Genomic DNA, 18,144 nt, shown 5'->3' on the forward strand with positions numbered 1-18,144 from the left:
TGTACTTATGTGTGCCATGAAAGTTATTTGAACACTCTCCAGGTCAGCAATTTTGCCTTCCTTGAAAAGGGCAGTTAGTGTACAGCAGTATTCCAGCCTAGAGAGAACAAGCAATTTGAAGAGAATCATCATGGGCTTGGCATCCCTACTTCTGAAGGTTCTCATTATACATCCTATCATTTTTCTAACAGATGTGGTAGATACATTGCTGTGGTCATTGAAGGTGAGATCCTCTGACATTATCACTCCCAGCAAGTAGACCACCAAGAGTAGTGGCATGTTGGTGTGGTGACTCCAGAAATTTGAAATTATGCTAGCCAAAATTAGTACTGGATTATTGATTACCGGATTAGTGATGACCAACCTGTATTTAACTTGTTTACAATATCATCAGTTGCAAAATTGTGGAGAACATGATCTTCATTTTGTCAGTACGACTGACTTAGAATTAATGGAGGGGTCAACTCTTAGTACCCTCTTTGTTGAAGAAAAAGCAAAGCCTTAAACTACCTAAATTACTTAAACCTGTTGTTTTTGCAGATGACTCTACTTATATCTTCTCTCACTCAACCCAAATCATACTTAGAAACACTGTAAATGATGAGCTACTAAAAATATCCACTTGGATGACGACTAACAAACTTTCTCTCAATATCATCAAAACCTACTTCATACTGTTCGGAAACAGAGCTGCAAATATTCAGCTTAACATATTGATAAATGGGTTCCCCATTTCAAGACACTGAGGAAAAATTTCTAGGGCTCCACATTGACAGCTGTCTCAAATTTCAGACCCACATACAGCATATCTCAAAAAAAATCTCGAAAACAGTAGGCATCCTCTCTAAGATATGGTATTATGTACCTCAAATGGCACTTCTTGCTCTTTACCACTCTCTCATCTACCCTTACCTCATCTATGGTATTTGTGCATGGAGTTCAACCACAGCCTAATCACCTTAAACCTTTAATTAACCAACAAAAAACTGCTGTGAGATTGAGTACAAACTCCTGCACCAAGCAACACACCCCACCGCTATTTAAGAGCTTGAACCTGCTAAACATACAAAATACCCACTCATATTATTGCGCCTACTACGTACACAGAACATTATTCTCCAATATAAACCCTCCTCTCAAACTCCTTCTTGAGAACTACAACAGAATGCATTTGCATAACACAAGACACAAAACACTCTTTGATATCCTTTGTGTCCATCTCTCCCTATGCAAAAATGCTATGCATATAAAGGGCTCTAAGACCTGAAACATACAAAACATACAAAAGGGCCCTTGCTGCCTGCACACCAATTCAAGGCTCTGCTTAGAAATCACCTCATCTCCCAAAATTAACCATGCAAACAATGTATATTATTGCCACCATCAACTCAAAAATTTCCAAATATTATAAGATTATTTCAAAACTCAAATGGTTTCAATCTCATTATGTATAATGTGCCAAAATATAATACTGTAATTTGTTAATTAATTACTTGTTAATTCAATTACTGCTAAACCACTACTACCTCTGTTGAAATATAAAAAACATTGTTCAATTCGAATCAATTATGATATATATGCCTGTATTAAGTAGTCTGTTAAGCATTAAGTTAAGTCTGCTCAAAATGCCACAGCTTATCAGTGGCTTTCTTTGTACTGAGCAAATCAAAATTGTAATTACACATTATAAACTATGCAAAGAAAAAAAATCCTTATTCCTTATAACTACAGTTCCTGACATTCTTGCCAGTTTGGTTTTAGGTCTAAAAAAAAGTATGAATGATGCAATTATAAAAATGTTTGAACTACTTTATGCAGCTCTTGAAAATAATGAATATCCACTGGGACTCTTCAGAGACCTTTGGAAAGCTTTTGACACTGTGGATCACAATCTTAAAAATATTATGAAGTCAGAGGATATACCCTTGCATACATAAATTCTTATTTTAGCATTAGACACTATTATGTCTCCACCAGCAGTGTAACCTCATCAACCAGTAGAACATAGGGAGTGTCTCCAGGCATCTCATGACCTTAAATCTCTTCTGTTTGCAGATTACATGGCTTACAATTTCTCACACTCAAATTTGACTACTCTTAGTAGTCCTCTTAACCCTTTGAGGGTTTTGGTCGTACTAGTACGTCTTACGCGTAGGGGTTTTTGACGTACTAGTACGCATAAATTCTAGCGGCCTCAAATCTAGTGGGAGAAAGCTGGTAGGCCTTCATATGAAAGAATGGGTCTATGTGGTCAGTGTGCACAGTCTAAAAAAAATCCTGCAGCACACAGTGCATAATGAGAAAAAAAAAACTTTGACCATTTTTTTGGAATAAATCAGCGACTTTGCAGTGTATTTTCGTATGGTATTTATTGTTGTATTCTAGTTTTCTTGGTCTCATTTTATAGAATGGAAGACATATTACAGAAATTGAGATGATTTTGACTGGTTTTACAATGAAAGGTGCCTTGAAATTGAGCTCAAAGTAGCAGAAATGTTCGATTTTTACCAAACTTCAAAAGTAAACAAATCGTGCCAAGCGTGCAATACACGTCAACTGGTGAGTCTAATATTCTTTCACAAGTGCACCAATAATATTTATACCATTTTTTACACTAATGCAGTAGTCTGCATAACAGTAAATCTTATATTTTTTTGTGAGAATAAAAATTCAAAGTGGAAAGCAAAAGAATATAAGAGGGGCCTTGAGACGTGACTAATGACTAGAGGAAATGTCATTTTAGTGCCAGGAATGTCTTTCTTGTTTATTCTGGACCCTATTCGGAAATTGGCATCTTTTGAAATTTGTGTGAAATTGGCAAAATTGCTAAATTCTGACCACTGTACTGGATAGTTGAATTTCATAAATGGGTGGTTTCTTGCACCCATTCGATAGAAAAAATGGAGTTCTAGCGAAATATTCATGTTTTTTGTCGACTAGTACAGTGAAATTGGCCAAAAATGGGGCTCAAAGTGGGCAAAATCGCCGATGCGTAAACATCGCCGAGACCGCTAACTTTGCGAGAGCATAATCCCGTAAGTTTTCTATCAAATTTCAAACTTTTGGTGTCTTTATGATCGGGAAAAGATTTTCTATCTTTTCATAAGAGAAAATAATTTTTTTTTTTTTTAAATTTGGCCGACCCTGAGAACGAGTTTCGGAGAGGGCCTGTCGACCCTCAAAGGGTTAATGAACTGAGACACTTATGCAACATATGGAAATCTTTATTGAAGAAACATTTCTTCAATAAAGATTCCCATATGTTGCATAAGCGTCTCAATTCTTCAACTTGCTGGTTTTCAAAACCATTCATGACAGTACTGTTAATGATGAGCTCCTAAAAATATCTTCATGGCTGACTACCAACAAATTTACTATAATCAAGTAACTGATAAATTCCACCGATTTTCTTCATGTAAAGTAAAAGGACACAAGTGCAACTAATGTGACATTTTATTGTGTTGGAGAGCGAAATGCTGCCACAATCAAATGTCAAATTAGTTGCACTTGTGTCCTTTTACTTTACATATTGTCGGTAATTCTACCAACTTTATTACGATTTTCTTTAATTTTTAAGGCACTTATAAATCATTTTGATGCACATGTAGTTAACTGACTCAGATTATCATATTTTCATTGCAATTAATTTTACTTTATTTTACTGTACTGCACCTAATTTTTTGTCCTTTCGGTGATACTGTTAATAATCATAACTAACTTTTACTGTAGAAGTTAGCTAGGTAATACAAGGATCTATTGGAAATCACTTTGACTTTTTGGGGGAGGTTATACTAGGGGATTTACATAGGTTATTTTGTAAGACAATTATAAACACCCAAAACTGTGCAATTTACATAAATAAACTTTACTTATGCTACAGGTGAGTCTTGAAGCCATGGCTCAGGCACCACTTGTTCTGTGATTGGTTTCCAATCTTGTTAGTTGACTGGTGTGGGTCGCATCCTGGGACAAAACCTAATTTGCGGGAAATGCTCAGCATAACAAGCGGTTTTCTATATAGAAGTATGTCATTGATGTCAGCTATGGTCTGTATACCTTGCACATGTACTGGTAGTAAATAAAAATATTATATTATTATTATTATTAATTTTTAAGCTTATTAACATAAGACAATAAGAGTGTCAGACAGAATATAGTGTCAGCCTGAGCATGTCACCACTGCAGCTGTCATTCAACATACAAACCAGTAAATTTTCCGTTAAACCAATACTCAATTCCTGTTTGTTATTATATGGGACAGTCTAATTATTACACTTATTAGACGTCAGAGTCGACCCCCGGCTATTACCTACGATTCGTCCACAATATCTCTCACCGAAGGCATCGCAGCCATAAAGTTTGATCCAGGGAAATCTTAGGGAAGACCACAAAATGAAATCAATAAAAATAAACCACGAAACTTTAAGTTTCCTCTCCAGGGTTTATCAGAGATTAATAAAGCAAATAAACTCATTTCTAACTAGTTAATAAAACAACACTATCAATCACTAAGAAAGCAAAGCATTAAATAACAAATATACTGGAAAATATGGTAGATATATTCATTAAATAAGAATCGTCCATTAACCTGACCACCATCTTGTAAGTTAGAAAATCTCCAGAAAAACAAAGAAAATCCAAAATTTCTCAGTTTTAAGGCGCAGTTATGAACATTTACCATTATAAAGTATATATATATAACATTCCCACTAACCTTATATGTCAGTGGATCTCAGGGGCAGAGTGAAATATGTTAATTTTGGGTTAATAATGCAAGCAATCGATGAGTGAGAACACCAAGACGACCAGACCAGCCAAGTGATGTTGTTATGTTGTTGTAGACTGTCGTACAACTACTGTTAACTATTGTTGTACCTTTGTTATCTTGTTGTACCGGTGTTATGTTGTTGTAGATTGTCGTACAACTACTGTTAACTGTTGTTGTACCTTTGTTATCTTGTTGTACCGGTGTTATGTTGTTATAGATTGTCGTACAACTACTGTTAACTGTTGTTGTACCTTTGTTATCTTGTTGTACCGGTGTTATGTTGTTGTAGACTGTCGTACAACTACTGTTAACTTTGTTGTACCTTTGTTATCTTGTTGTACCGGTGTTATGTTAAGTTGCTGTAGACTGTCGTACAATTACTGTTAACTATTGTTGTACCTTTGTTATCTTGTTGTACCGGTGTTATGTTAAGTTGTAGACTGTCGTACAACTACTGTTAACTATTGTTGTACTTTTGTTATCTTGTTGTACCGGTGTTATGTTAAGTTGTTGTAGACTGTCGTACAACTACTGTTAACTATTGTTGTACTTGTGTTAACTTGTTGTACCGTTATGTTGTTGTAGACTGTCGTACAACTACTGTTAACTATTGTTGGACCTTTGTTATCTTGTTGTACCGGTGTTATGTTCTTATTAAGTTGTTGTAGACTGTCGTACAACTACTGTTAACTATTGTTGTACCTTTGTTATCATGTTGTACCGGTGTTATGTTAAGTTGTTGTAGACTGTCGTACAACTACAGTTAACTATTGTTATACCTTTGTTATCTTGTTGTACCGGTATTATGTTGTTATGTTGTTGCAGACTGTCATACAATCACTATAACTATTGTTGCACCTTTGTTATCTTGTGCCGGTGTTGTTGTTAAGTTGTTGTAGACTGTCGTACAAGCACTGTTAACTATTGTTGTACCTATGTTGTCATGTTGTACCGGTGTTATGTTGTTGTAGACTGTCGTACAACTACTGTTAACTATTGTTGTTATGACTGACAACCAGTGTTGTCTCTTGTTGTGCATTTGTTATCTTGTACCTTTATCTTGTTATGGTGTTATGTCTGACAACCAGTGTTGTCTCTTGTTGTACCTTTGTTATCTTGTTGTTATGATGTTATGACTGACAGCCAGTGTTGTCTCTTTGTGGAAAATAAATTCCCATAATTATACTGTATATATTTTTATAATGTAAATGTACATGATTAATGCATTACTGTTGTTCTAAATTGTATTTTGAATAGAACCAACTGGGTTCGCCCTGCACTTGCGCGGATGTGCGGGGGGAACAGGTCGAGTCAGGGCATGGAGAAGCGGGAGTTTTTTGAATGGAGTGAGGAGGCTGTGAAAACATGGGACCAGGAAATTGGCGTTCACGGCGGCCTAAGGATTAGTATAGGCCTCACTTCATAATAGGAAGTGCCATAACTGTTCCTGGTGAAGAGTGAGGGAACGTGATTTACGGGACCACCGTAAAAGGGTGGTAAAATTAGTGAATAATGGTTCGACCGGGGGTGACTGGTGCGCGGCCATGGTGTGTGTCCAGGGGAAATACCCGTGAGTTAATCCTCACTCATCGGTCTCAGATCTTAATGGAGTGACCTCTAATGTGTACAATAATTATGAGACATTAAATCGTCTTGTGAATTGTAATGTAATCAGTGATAATAACACTAAGTTAAGGAATCGTTGAAGCGATATGAGCTGCCATTCCCAGTGTGTGTGTGCACATGTTTACCTCATTGTTCCTGTCTCGAGGATAGTGAAGTTTTTATGGAGTCACGACTTCTAAACCGGGACAAACCAACGGATACCTCGCCCTGCCGGAATAAGAACCATGTTGGTGTAGCAGGACATCGAAATGAGATGGTGAATGGAGGAAATAAGTAGCATCAATCACCCACAGCTAAGTAACCTTTCTAGTTATAGCAGACTGATACTGGCCAGTTAGGTATGTTGTAATTGGATAAGTTATGGGTGATCCAGCTACATCAAGTGACCACCAGAGAATATTTGGTAAGTGGTGAGATTATGTATAAGTGTTTTTCCTTGATGGATATATCCATGTGTAACCTACCCCCCCCCCCTTCATTCAGTTACACTAATATAATCTATACAGTCTACAATTAATTGGTAGCGTCGTACTTGTGGGTGCTATCCAATCTATACTGGTCTCGGATAGATATGGATAAGATTGTGAGGTCGAAGGCCCACCTGCAGTGACCAGGGGTGATGAAGTTTTCTCACATGTCTACACGGGGTGACTACGGTAAACAATATAGTGTTGTCTCACAATGAGATTACTCGTATGCATGTAATGTTGAGGTACGTACAGGTAGTCACCCCTAGAAAATTTTCCATACTCTTGTTGTACCTTCGTTATCTTGTTATGGTGCTATGACTGACAACCAGTGTTGTCTCTTGTTGTACCTTTGTTATCTTGTTATCTTGTTGTTATGATGTTATGGCCTGGTGGCCTGGTGGCTAAAGCTCCCGCTTCGCACACGAAGGGCCCGGGTTCGATTCCCGGCGGGTGGAAACATTTCGACACGTTTCCTTACACCTGTTGTCCTGTTCACCTAGCAGCAAATAGGCACCTGAGTGTTAGTCGACCGGTGTGGGTCGCATCCTGGGGGGACAAGATTAAGGACCCCAATGGAATTAAGTTAGACAGTCCTCGATGACGCACTGACTTTCTTGGGTTATCCTGGGTGGCTAACCCTCCTGGGTTAAAAATCCGAACGAAATCGTATCTGAAAGTTAAGACACATGTGCAACATCTGGATATCTTTATTGTAGTAGACGTTTCGCCATCCAGTGGCTTTATCAATACAGATTCTAGGACATAATAGGAAGACAGTAGAACTATATACAAAAGATGAGGTAATCAGTCCCTCGGCCTTGGAGTTAGTGTTCACAGCATCGTGGTGGAGGAGAATCTGGAGCAAAGACAAGAAGACTGGCGGTTTATATAGGCGTCAGTGGATAGGGACGGGCAGCAGACGAGGGCAAAGTCACTGGTAGGCGGGATTCCCCAGTGGAAGTAGGTCCTTCCCAAAGAGATGGGTTAGTTGCAGCAGCCACTGCAACGCCTATATAAACGCCTATATAAACCGCCAGTCTTCTTGTCTTTGCTCCAGATTCTCCTCCACCACGATGCTGTGAACACTAACTCCAAGGCCGAGGGACTGATTACCTCATCTTTTGTATATAGTTCTACTGTCTTCCTATTATGTCCTAGAATCTGTATTGATAAAGCCACTGGATGGCGAAACGTCTACTACAATAAAGATATCCAGATGTTGCACATGTGTCTTAACTTTCATATCGTCGGTATTTTATACCTTTCTTACACGAAATCGTATCTTATGACTGATAACCAGTGTTATCTCTTGTTGCACCTTCGTTAACTTGTTGTACCTTTGTCATCTTGTTGTTATTGTGTTGTAAACTGACAACCAGTTTTGTCTCTTGTTGTACCTTTGTTAACTTGTTGTACCTGTGCTTTTACCTATGTTATGTTGTACATTTGTGCTCTTGTTGTGCCTGTGCTCTCTTGTACCTTTGTTATCTTGTTGCACCTTTATCCTCTCGTTGTTCCTTTGTTCTCTTGTTGTACCTTTGTTCTTTTGTTGTACCTTTGTTATCTTGTACCTTTGTTCTCTTGTTATGACTTTGTTCTCTTGTTGTACCATTGCTATCTTGTTGTACCTATGTTTTCTTCTTGTTATGGTGTAACAGCATTGTCTGACAACCAGTGTTCTCTTTTGTTGTACCTTTGTTATCTTGTTGTACATTTGTTATCTTGTTGTACCTTTGTTATCTTGTTGTACCTTTGTTACCTTGTTGTACCTTTGTTATCTTGTTGTACCTTTGTTCTCTTGCTGTACCTTTGTTATCTTGTACCGTTGTTCTCTTGTTGTTAATTTGTTCTCTTGTTGTACCTGTGTTATCTTGTAGTACCTGTTTTCAATACCCCCGCTGCTCGGTCTGAGACCAAGCCTCATGGTGGATCAGGGTCTTATTAAATAGGCTGTTACTTCTGCCCACACACAAACTGACGTACGAACTACAGCCTGGTTGGTCAGGTACTGACTTTAGGTGCCTGTCCAATGCCTTCTTAAGGCACTGATCTATTGAACAGTCTTGGACCCCGGACACTTTTTGTGTTGTCTCTCTCTGCTTACCATCGGGGAATGATGCATCTCCAGCCTAGTCTTTACTTTCATAGGGAGTGATTTTCGTGTGCAGGTTTGGTACCAATCCCTCAAGGATCTTTCAAGTGTATATTATCATGTATGTCTCTTGCTTGCGTTCCAGGGAATACAGATCAAGGACCTTCAACTGTTCCCAGTAATTTAGGCACCTTATCGTACTTATGTGTGCCATGGAAGTTCTTTGTACACTCTCCAGGTCTGCAATGTCACCAGCCCTGAAGGGGGCCGTTAGTGTACAGCAGTTCTCCAGCCTAGAGAGAACAAACAATTTGAAGAGAATCATCATGGGCTTTGCGTCCCAAGTTTTGAAAGTTCTTATTCCTCATCCTCATATCTGACATAGACAAGGATGTCAGCCGCAGCACCGTGTCTTCCTTTGCAGATGACACCCGAATCTGCATGACAGTGTCTTCGATTGCAGACACTGCAATGCTCCAGGCGGACATCAACCAAATCTTTCAGTGGGCTGCAGAAAACAATATGAAGTTCAACGATGAGAAATTTCAATTACTCAGATATGGTAAACACGAGGAAATTAAATCTTCATCAGAGTACAAAACAAATTCTGGCCACAAAATAGAGCGAAACACCAACGTCAAAGACCTGGGAGTGATCATGTCGGAGGATCTCACCTTCAAGGACCATAACATTGTATCAATCGCATCTGCTAGAAAAATGACAGGATGGATAATGAGAACCTTCAAAACTAGGGATGCCAAGCCCATGATGACACTCTTCAGGTCACTTGTTCTATCTAGGCTGGAATATTGCTGCACACTAACAGCACCTTTCAAGGCAGGTGAAATTGCTGACCTAGAAAATGTACAGAGAACCTTCACGGCGCGCATAACGGAGATAAAACACCTCAATTACTGGGAGCGCTTGAGGTTCCTGAACCTGTATTCCCTGGAATGCAGGCGAGAGAGATACATGATTTTCCAGGTGTATACACCTGGAAAATCCTAGAGTGACTAGTAACGAACTTGCACACGAAAATCACTCACTACGAAAGCAAAAGACTTGGCAGACGATGCAACATCCCCCCAATGAAAAGCAGGGGTGTCACTAGCACGTTAAGAGACCATACAATAAGTGTCAGGGGCACGAGACTGTTCAACTGCCTCCCAGCATACATAAGGGGGATTACCAACAGACCCCTGGCAGTCTTCAAGCTGGCACTGGACAAGCACCTAAAGTCAGTTCCGGATCAGCTGGGCTGTGGCTCGTACGTTGGTTTGCGTGCAGCCAGCAGCAACAGCCTGGTTGATCAGGCTCTGATCCACCAGGAGGCCTGGTCACAGACCGGGCCGCGGGGGCGTTGACCCCCGGAACTCTCTCCAGGTAAACTCCAGGTAGGATTCCTTCATCTTCAGTTTGACGTTTGCAATTTCACTGAGCAGTGCCTCCCTTCGTATTTCGGGTATATTGGCCCCTCTCAGTAGTTATGTGGCTCTTTGCCTTCGTCTGTATAGGGAGCTTCTCTCTCTTTCTAGTTTACATCTTCTCTTTCTTTTTCTTAATGTAATGTGTCTTGAGCAGATCTCAAGCACCACAGAGTTCATTTTTTCTAGGTAAATGTTCGGATCTGTTTTGTTTAGGATATCTTCCCAACTTGTTGTGTGACTAAGGCATCAATACAGTTTAAGGCATCCTTTTTGGCTTTAAGGCCAAGCCAAGTGGGTAATTTCCTATGGTGTGGGGGAAGTGTCGTTGTTGCCTTACTTGACATAGAAGTGGTCATTATCGACCCCTAAGGGTCGTTGGAACTATTGAAGGGGTTGATAAATGGCTGGGGGTCAAAAGGGAGTCAGTAAATATCTTGAGATGTGCTTTGCATTGTATGTCTGTGACCTGCCACGCTTTCCCGTGCATGTATTATTCCTGTTCACTTCTCGTACTGAACGTATTCTCTCACCTCAAACTTTGCTGGAGAGCTAGAACATTCTCAACACCCACAGTGACAGATATACCTTGAGTATACCTGGAGAGGGTTTCAGGATCAACGCCTCCGCGGCCCGGTCCATGACCAGACCTTGTGGTGGATCAGGGCCTGATCAAACAGGCTGTTACTACTGGCTGCACGTAAACCAGTGTATAAACTACAGCCCGGCTGATCAGGTACTGACTTTAGGTGCCTGTCCAGTCCCTTCTTGAAAACAACCAGGGGATTAATGGTGATCCTCCTTACGGTATGCTGGGAGGCAGCTCAACAGTCTTGGGCCCCTGACACTTACAGTGTTGGCTCGTAGTGTATTCGTGGGCGCCCCTGCTATTCATTTAGGGGATGTTGCATCTCCTGCCGAGTCTTTTGCTTTCGCATGGAGTGATTTTCGTGTCCAAGTTTGATACTAATCCTTCTGAAATTTTCCTTGTGTATATTTTTATATATCTTTCTCACCTGCGTTCCAGGGTATACACAACAAGGAACTTCAACCGTTCCCAGTTTTATACTCTGGTACAATTTTAATTTCCTCAAGTTTTCCATTTGGGAAGTAAATGAAATTTCTCTTCATTGAACTTCTTATTATTTTCTGTAGCCCACGTAAAGATTTGGGGGATGTCCACTTGTGTCTTCGATGGATGATACTGTTATGCAAATTTGGGTGTCATCTGCAAAGGACGACATGGTCCTGTGGCTCACATCTGTCTATGTCAGTTATGGGAATGAGGAACAGGATGGGAACAAGTACTGTGCCTTGTGGAACAGTTTTTCACGGTAGCTGCCTCAGACTTTATTCTGTTTACTATTACTCTTTGTGTTCTATTTGTTAGGAAGTTATAGATCCATCTCACCAACTATCCCTGCTACTCATTTGCTATGCATTGTATGTACACCAAGGTTACACTTGTCGAAGTCTTCTGCCAAGTCTGCATTTTGTTTATCCTCTAGTGCATCCAGGACTTTGTCATAGTGATCCAGTAGCTGGGACAGGCAGGAGCGACTTGCTCTAAACTCATGTTGCCTGGGGTTGTGTAATTGACGGGCATCTAGGAGGGTGGTGATCTTGTTGCTTGGAACCTCCTTCAAGGCTCGAGACATTGCAGACTTGGAGAGCATCCAACGACCTTTCACGGCACACATAAGTACGATAAGGCACCCAAATTACTGGGAACGGTTGAAAGTCCTTGATCTGTATTCCCTGGAATGCAGGCTAGAGAGATACTTGATAATATACACTTGGAAGGTCCTTGAGGGATTGGTACCAAACCTGGAGTTTACCTGGAGTTTACCTGGAGAGAGTTTCGGGGGTCAACGCCCCCGCGGCCCGGTCTGTGACCAGGCCTCCTGGTGGATCAGCGCCTGATCAACCAGGCTGTTGCTGCTGGCTGCACGCAAACCAACGTACGAGCCACAGCCCGGCTGATCAGGAACTGACATTAGGTGCTTGTCCAGTGCCAGCTTGAAGACTGCCAGGGGTCTGTTGGTAATCCCCCTTATGTGTGCTGGGAGGCAGTTGAACAGTCTCGGGCCCCTGACACTTATTGTATGGTCTCTTAACGTGCTAGTGACACCCCTGCTTTTCATTGGGGGGATGGTGCATCGTCTGCCAAGTCTTTTGCTTTCGTAGTGAGTAATTTTCGTGTGCAAGTTCGGTACTAGTCCCTCTAGGATTTTCCAGGTGTATATAATCATGTATCTCTCCCTCCTGCGTTCCAGGGAATACAGGTTTAGAAACCTCAAGCGCTCCCAGTAATTGAGGTGTTTTATCTCCGTTATGCGCGCCGTGAAAGTTCTCTGTACATTTTCTAGGTCGGCAATTTCACCTGCCTTGAAAGGTGCTGTTAGAGTGCAGCAATATTCCAGCCTAGATAGAACAAGTGACCTGAAGAGTGTCATCATGGGCTTGGCCTCCCTAGTTTTGAAGGTTCTCATTATCCATCCTGTCATTTTTCTAGCAGATGCGATTGATACAATGTTATGGTCCTTGAAGTTGAGATCCTCCGACATAATCACTCCCAGGTCTTTGACGTTGGTGTTTCGCTCTATTTTGTGGCCAGAATTTGTTTTGTACTCTGATGAAGATTTAATTTCCTCATGTTTACCATATCTGAGTAATTGAAATTTCTCATCGTTGAACTTCATATTGTTTTCTGCAGCCCACTGAAAGATTTGGTTGATGTCCGCCTGGAGCCTTGCAGTGTCTGCAATGGAAGACACTGTCATGCAGATTCGGGTGTCATCTGCAAAGGAAGACACGGTGCTGTGGCTGACATCCTTGTCTATGTCGGATATGAGGATGAGGAACAAGATGGGAGCTAGTACTGTGCCTTGTGGAACAGAGCTTTTCACCGTAGCTGCCTCGGACTTTACTCTGTTGACGACTACTCTCTGTGTTCTGTTAGTGAGGAAATTATAGATCCATCGACCGACTTTTCCTGTTATTCCTTTAGCGCGCATTTTGTGCGCTATTACGCCATGGTCACACTTGTCGAAGGCTTTTGCAAAGTCTGTATATATTACATCTACATTCTTTTTGTCTTCTAGTGCATTTAGGACCTTGTCGTAGTGATCCAGTAGTTGAGACAGACAGGAGCGACCTGTTCTAAACCCATGTTGCCCTGGGTTGTGTAACTGATGGGTTTCTAGATGGGTGGTGATCTTGCTTCTTAGGACCCTTTCAAAGATTTTTATGATATGGGATGTTAGTGCTATTGGTCTGTAGTTCTTTGCTGTTGCTTTACTGCCCCCTTTGTGGAGTGGGGCTATGTCTGTTGTTTTTAGTAACTGAGGGACGACCCCCGTGTCCATGCTCCCTCTCCATAGGATGGAAAAGGCTCGTGATAGGGGCTTCTTGCAGTTCTTGATGAACACAGAGTTCCATGAGTCTGGCCCTGGGGCAGAGTGCATGGGCATGTCATTTATCGCCTGTTCGAAGTCATTTGGCGTCAGGATAACATCGGATAGGCTTGTGTTAATCAAATTTTGTGGCTCTCTCATAAAAAATTTATTTTGATCTTCGACTCTCAGTCTGGTTAGCGGCTTGCTAAAAACCGAGTCATATTGGGACTTGAGTAGCTCACTCATTAAACCATACCCCCGGCCGGGATTGAACCCGCGGTCATAGAGTCTCAAAACTCCAGCCCGTCGCGCTAACCACTAGACCAGCTAGCCACAATAAGATTCATCCAACTAGGTATATTTCTACACCATAGGAAGGTTAGCACAGGCACCTCTGTGACCACAAATGCAAGTTTTTACAGACGAATCTCCAGCTAGCGTGGACGTGACGAACTCTAGTTCAAGTCCCTTCACTGCCGTCAACATGACTTAAGAAATCGTAATGACACGATTGCAAATAAACCATACCCCCGGCCGGGATTGAACCCGCGGTCATAGAGTCTCAAAACTCCAGCCCGTCGCGCTAACCACTAGACCAGCTAGCCACAATAAGATTCATCCAACTAGGTATATTTCTACACCATAGGAAGGTTAGCACAGGCACCTCTGTGACCACAAATGCAAGACGAATCTCCAGCTAGCGTGGCCGTCACAAGTCCCTTCACTGCCGTCAACATGACTTAAGAAATCGTAATGACACGATTGCAAATAAACCATACCCCCGGCCGGGATTGAACCCGCGGTCATAGAGTCTCAAAACTCCAGCCCGTCGCGCTAACCACTAGACCAGCTAGCCACAATAAGATTCATCCAACTAGGTATATTTCTACACCATAGGAAGGTTAGCACAGGCACCTCTGTGACCACAAATGCAAGTTTTTACAGACGAATCTCCAGCTAGCGTGGCCGTGACGAACTCTAGTTCAAGTCCCTTCACTGCCGTCAACATGACTTAAGAAATCGTAATGACACGATTGCAAATAAACCATACCCCCGGCCGGGATTGAACCCGCGGTCATAGAGTCTCAAAACTCCAGCCCGTCGCGCTAACCACTAGACCAGCTAGCCACAATAAGATTCATCCAACTAGGTATATTTCTACACCATAGGAAGGTTAGCACAGGCACCACTGTGACCACAAATGCAAGTTTTTACTTGCACTTGCGGGTTCAATCCCGGCCGGGGGTATGGTTTATTTGCAATCGTGTCATTACGATTTCTTAAGTCAAGCTCACTCATTTCCTTGCTGTCATCTGTGTAGGACCCATCTTGTTTAAGTAGGGGCCCAATACTGGACGTTGTTCTCGATTTTGATTTGGCATAGGAGAAGAAATACTTTGGGTTTCTTTCGATTTCATTTATGGCTTTTAGTTCTTCCCGTGATTCCTGACTCCTAAAGGATTCTTTTAGCTTAAGTTCGATGCTTGCTATTTCTCTGACCAGTGTCTCCCTGCGCATTTCAGATATATTGACCTCTTTTAGCCGCTCTGTTATTCTTTTCCGTCGCCTGTAAAGGGAGCGCCTGTCTCTTTCTATTTTACATCTACTCCTCCTTTTTCTTAGAGGAATAAGCCTTGTGCATACATCGAGTGCCACCGAGTTAATCTGTTCTAGGCATAAGTTTGGGTCTGTGTTGCTTAGTATATCTTCCCAGCTTATATCGGTTAGGACTTGGTTTACTTGGTCCCACTTTATGTTTTTGTTATTGAAGTTGAATTTGGTGAATGCTCCCTCGTGACTAGTCTCATTTTGTCGGTCTGGGGCTCCACGCATACATGTCTGAACCTCAATTATGTTGTGATCTGAGTATATTGTTTTTGATATGGTGACATTTCTTATCAGATCATCATTGTTAGTGAAGATGAGGTCTAGTGTATTCTCCAGTCTAGTAGGCTCTATTATTTGCTGGTTTAAATTGAATTTTGTGCAGAGATTTAAAAGCTCGTGTGAGTGTGAGTTTTCATCAGAGCTGCCTCCTGGTGTTATTACTGCAACAATATTATTTGCTATATTCCTCCATTTTAGGTGCCTTAAGTTGAAATCCCCCAGGAGCAAGATGTTGGGTGCAGGAGCTGGAAGATTTTCCAGACAGTGGTCAATTTTTAACAGCTGTTCCTGGAATTGCTGGGATGTTGCATCCGGAGGCTTGTAGACTACCACAATGACTAGGTTTTGGTTCTCGACCTTTACTGCTAAAACTTCCACTACGTCATTTGAGGCATTAAGCAGTTCTGTGCAAACAAGTGACTCTGCAATGTACAGGCCAACCCCCCCCTTTTGCCTGTTCACTCTGTCACATCTGTATAGGTTGTAACCTGGGATCCATATTTCGTTGTCCAAGTGATCCTTTATGTGGGTCTCAGTGAAAGCCGCGAACATTGCCTTTGCCTCTGCAAGCAGTCCACGGATGAAAGGTATTTTGTTGTTTGTTGCTGGCTTTAGACCCTGTATATTTGCAAAGAAGAATGTTATCGGACTGGTGGTATTGTTGGTACTGGGGGGGGGATTTTTTTTCCGGCATTAGTATCTGTATCTGTTGGTTTGGAGTGGAGGCCATCGACTGTGGTTCCACTCCAGGAATGACTGGATTTGGTGTACGATTTCTGCCATTTCCTGCCAGTTTTTTTTCCTTCCTGGCACTAAAAAACCTCTCCCTCTTGAGTGGCTGTGGCTACCCAGGTTTTCCCATGGCCTGGATGTTTTGTATCTTTTTGTCCCCTTTAGATGGTATGCCTGGCAATTTAAGTTATAGCACAGTCTTTCCTGTACTGAAGAGGTACACATTTCAGGGTGAAAAAGCTTACAGGAAGGGAATTTGCATTTTCCTGTTGTCATATGGGCATGACATTTTCTAGGGTGGTCATAGTTGCATGTCCCATCTGTTTTTCCAGATTTCCCATGCCAGCAGATACCAAGTGCATAGTATGTGCACAGGCTTGGTTTCCGTTTGCCTTGGGTTTCTGTGACTGTATTCCCTGTTGGTGCATGTTTCCCTGTCTTATTCCTATCCTCCCTAGCACCAACAATGGAGCTCCCACCAGTTGTTTTTGGTAATTTATCCTCACTATTGCTATTGGAGTCCTCTTGTTTGCTATTTCCTGCGGTATTTCTAGTTTGCAATATTGGTTTTATCTTATCTTTGACTACACTTGTTTCCCTACTATGGCTCCTGTCCTCTATGAGGTCATTTATATGTATTCCTTCCTGCGTATAATTCCCGACTACCTGGACAAAATCTCCAGCTTCACCATTACTGTCTCCCAGGACAGTATCTCCAGCTTCACCATTTCTGTCTCCCAGGACAGCACCTCCAGCTTCACCATTACTGTCTCCCAGGACAGCACTATCAGCCCCACATTTACTGACTACCAGGACATCACCTCCAGCCTTACAGTTTGTGACTACATGGCCAGTATCAAGGGCAGTACCATTCAGCCCAGACTTTTTATGTTCCCATCTGTTGTAGAAAGCTTCCAGGTTTTCTATGAAAGCAGCTTTGATGTTATCCTCTTTTAATACCCTTGTGATTTTAGTCCACAGATTTTCCTCATTTGGGCATACCCAAAAACAATTCTCTGTTTTAATACTGCTTGTAGCTAGTTCTGGGATATCTGCACAAGGAGCGTGACACCAATTTCCACAAAAATGACAATTTATCCATGTGGAAGCCCGTTTGTTTGACTGACCACAGACTACACACAGCTTCATAATGATTTGAATGGTTGATTTACTGCAATTCTACTAGCAACCTCTTGAATATTATATTAATAACCTTAAATGAAGCTCTAGCTATTTGTATTTCTGTTTCTAACTCTTTTTGTATATTGGACAGCTTACCGTCACGTTCCTGATTTTTAATGTTTGTGTTTATAAGGGCGCCTACAAACCCATCCGTTTACAGTCTGCTTTATTGTCCAACGAAACTGTTTGAAACCAGTCCCGGGTTCGGACCAGTCAAGGGTTCGGACCAGTCAAGGGTTCGGACCAGTCGATCTGCTCTGATCAGTGGGTCACTTATTTAAAACAAACTGGTCGGTGATTTGAGCTAACACATGAAGGATCTACTGGAAATTATCTACCCGAGTAATATGTGATTTGACTGATACAAAAGTATAACTTGCGTGTTGAAGAGCCGGTGATATCTGGCAGCTCCTACAATGACGTACAGTCGACCTGCACACGAAAATCACTTCCTATGAAAGCAAAAGACTCGGCAGGAGATGCAACATTCCCCTGATGAAAAGCAGGTTGTCTTCAAGAATGCACTGGACAGGCACTTAAAGTCAGTACCTGACCAGCCGAGCTG

The 18,144-nt window shown here is 41.7% G+C and overlaps 1 protein-coding gene across 2 annotated transcripts in view; it reads right to left on the bottom strand.

Moving 5' to 3' along the window:
• Nucleotides 1-4,865, bottom strand: part of LOC128699287 (zinc finger protein 271) — a 57,266-nt gene extending 52,401 nt beyond the window's left edge. For both annotated transcript variants that reach the window (XM_070098284.1, XM_070098282.1), the window contains exon 1: nt 4,715-4,865. The gene's annotated coding sequence lies outside the window, so the exon portion shown is untranslated. The remainder of the gene's footprint in view (nt 1-4,714) is intronic.
• Nucleotides 4,866-18,144: the final 13,279 nt, after the last annotated feature.

Source organism: Cherax quadricarinatus, chromosome 61, assembly GCF_038502225.1.
Source record: "Cherax quadricarinatus isolate ZL_2023a chromosome 61, ASM3850222v1, whole genome shotgun sequence".
NCBI lineage: Eukaryota > Metazoa > Arthropoda > Malacostraca > Decapoda > Parastacidae > Cherax > Cherax quadricarinatus.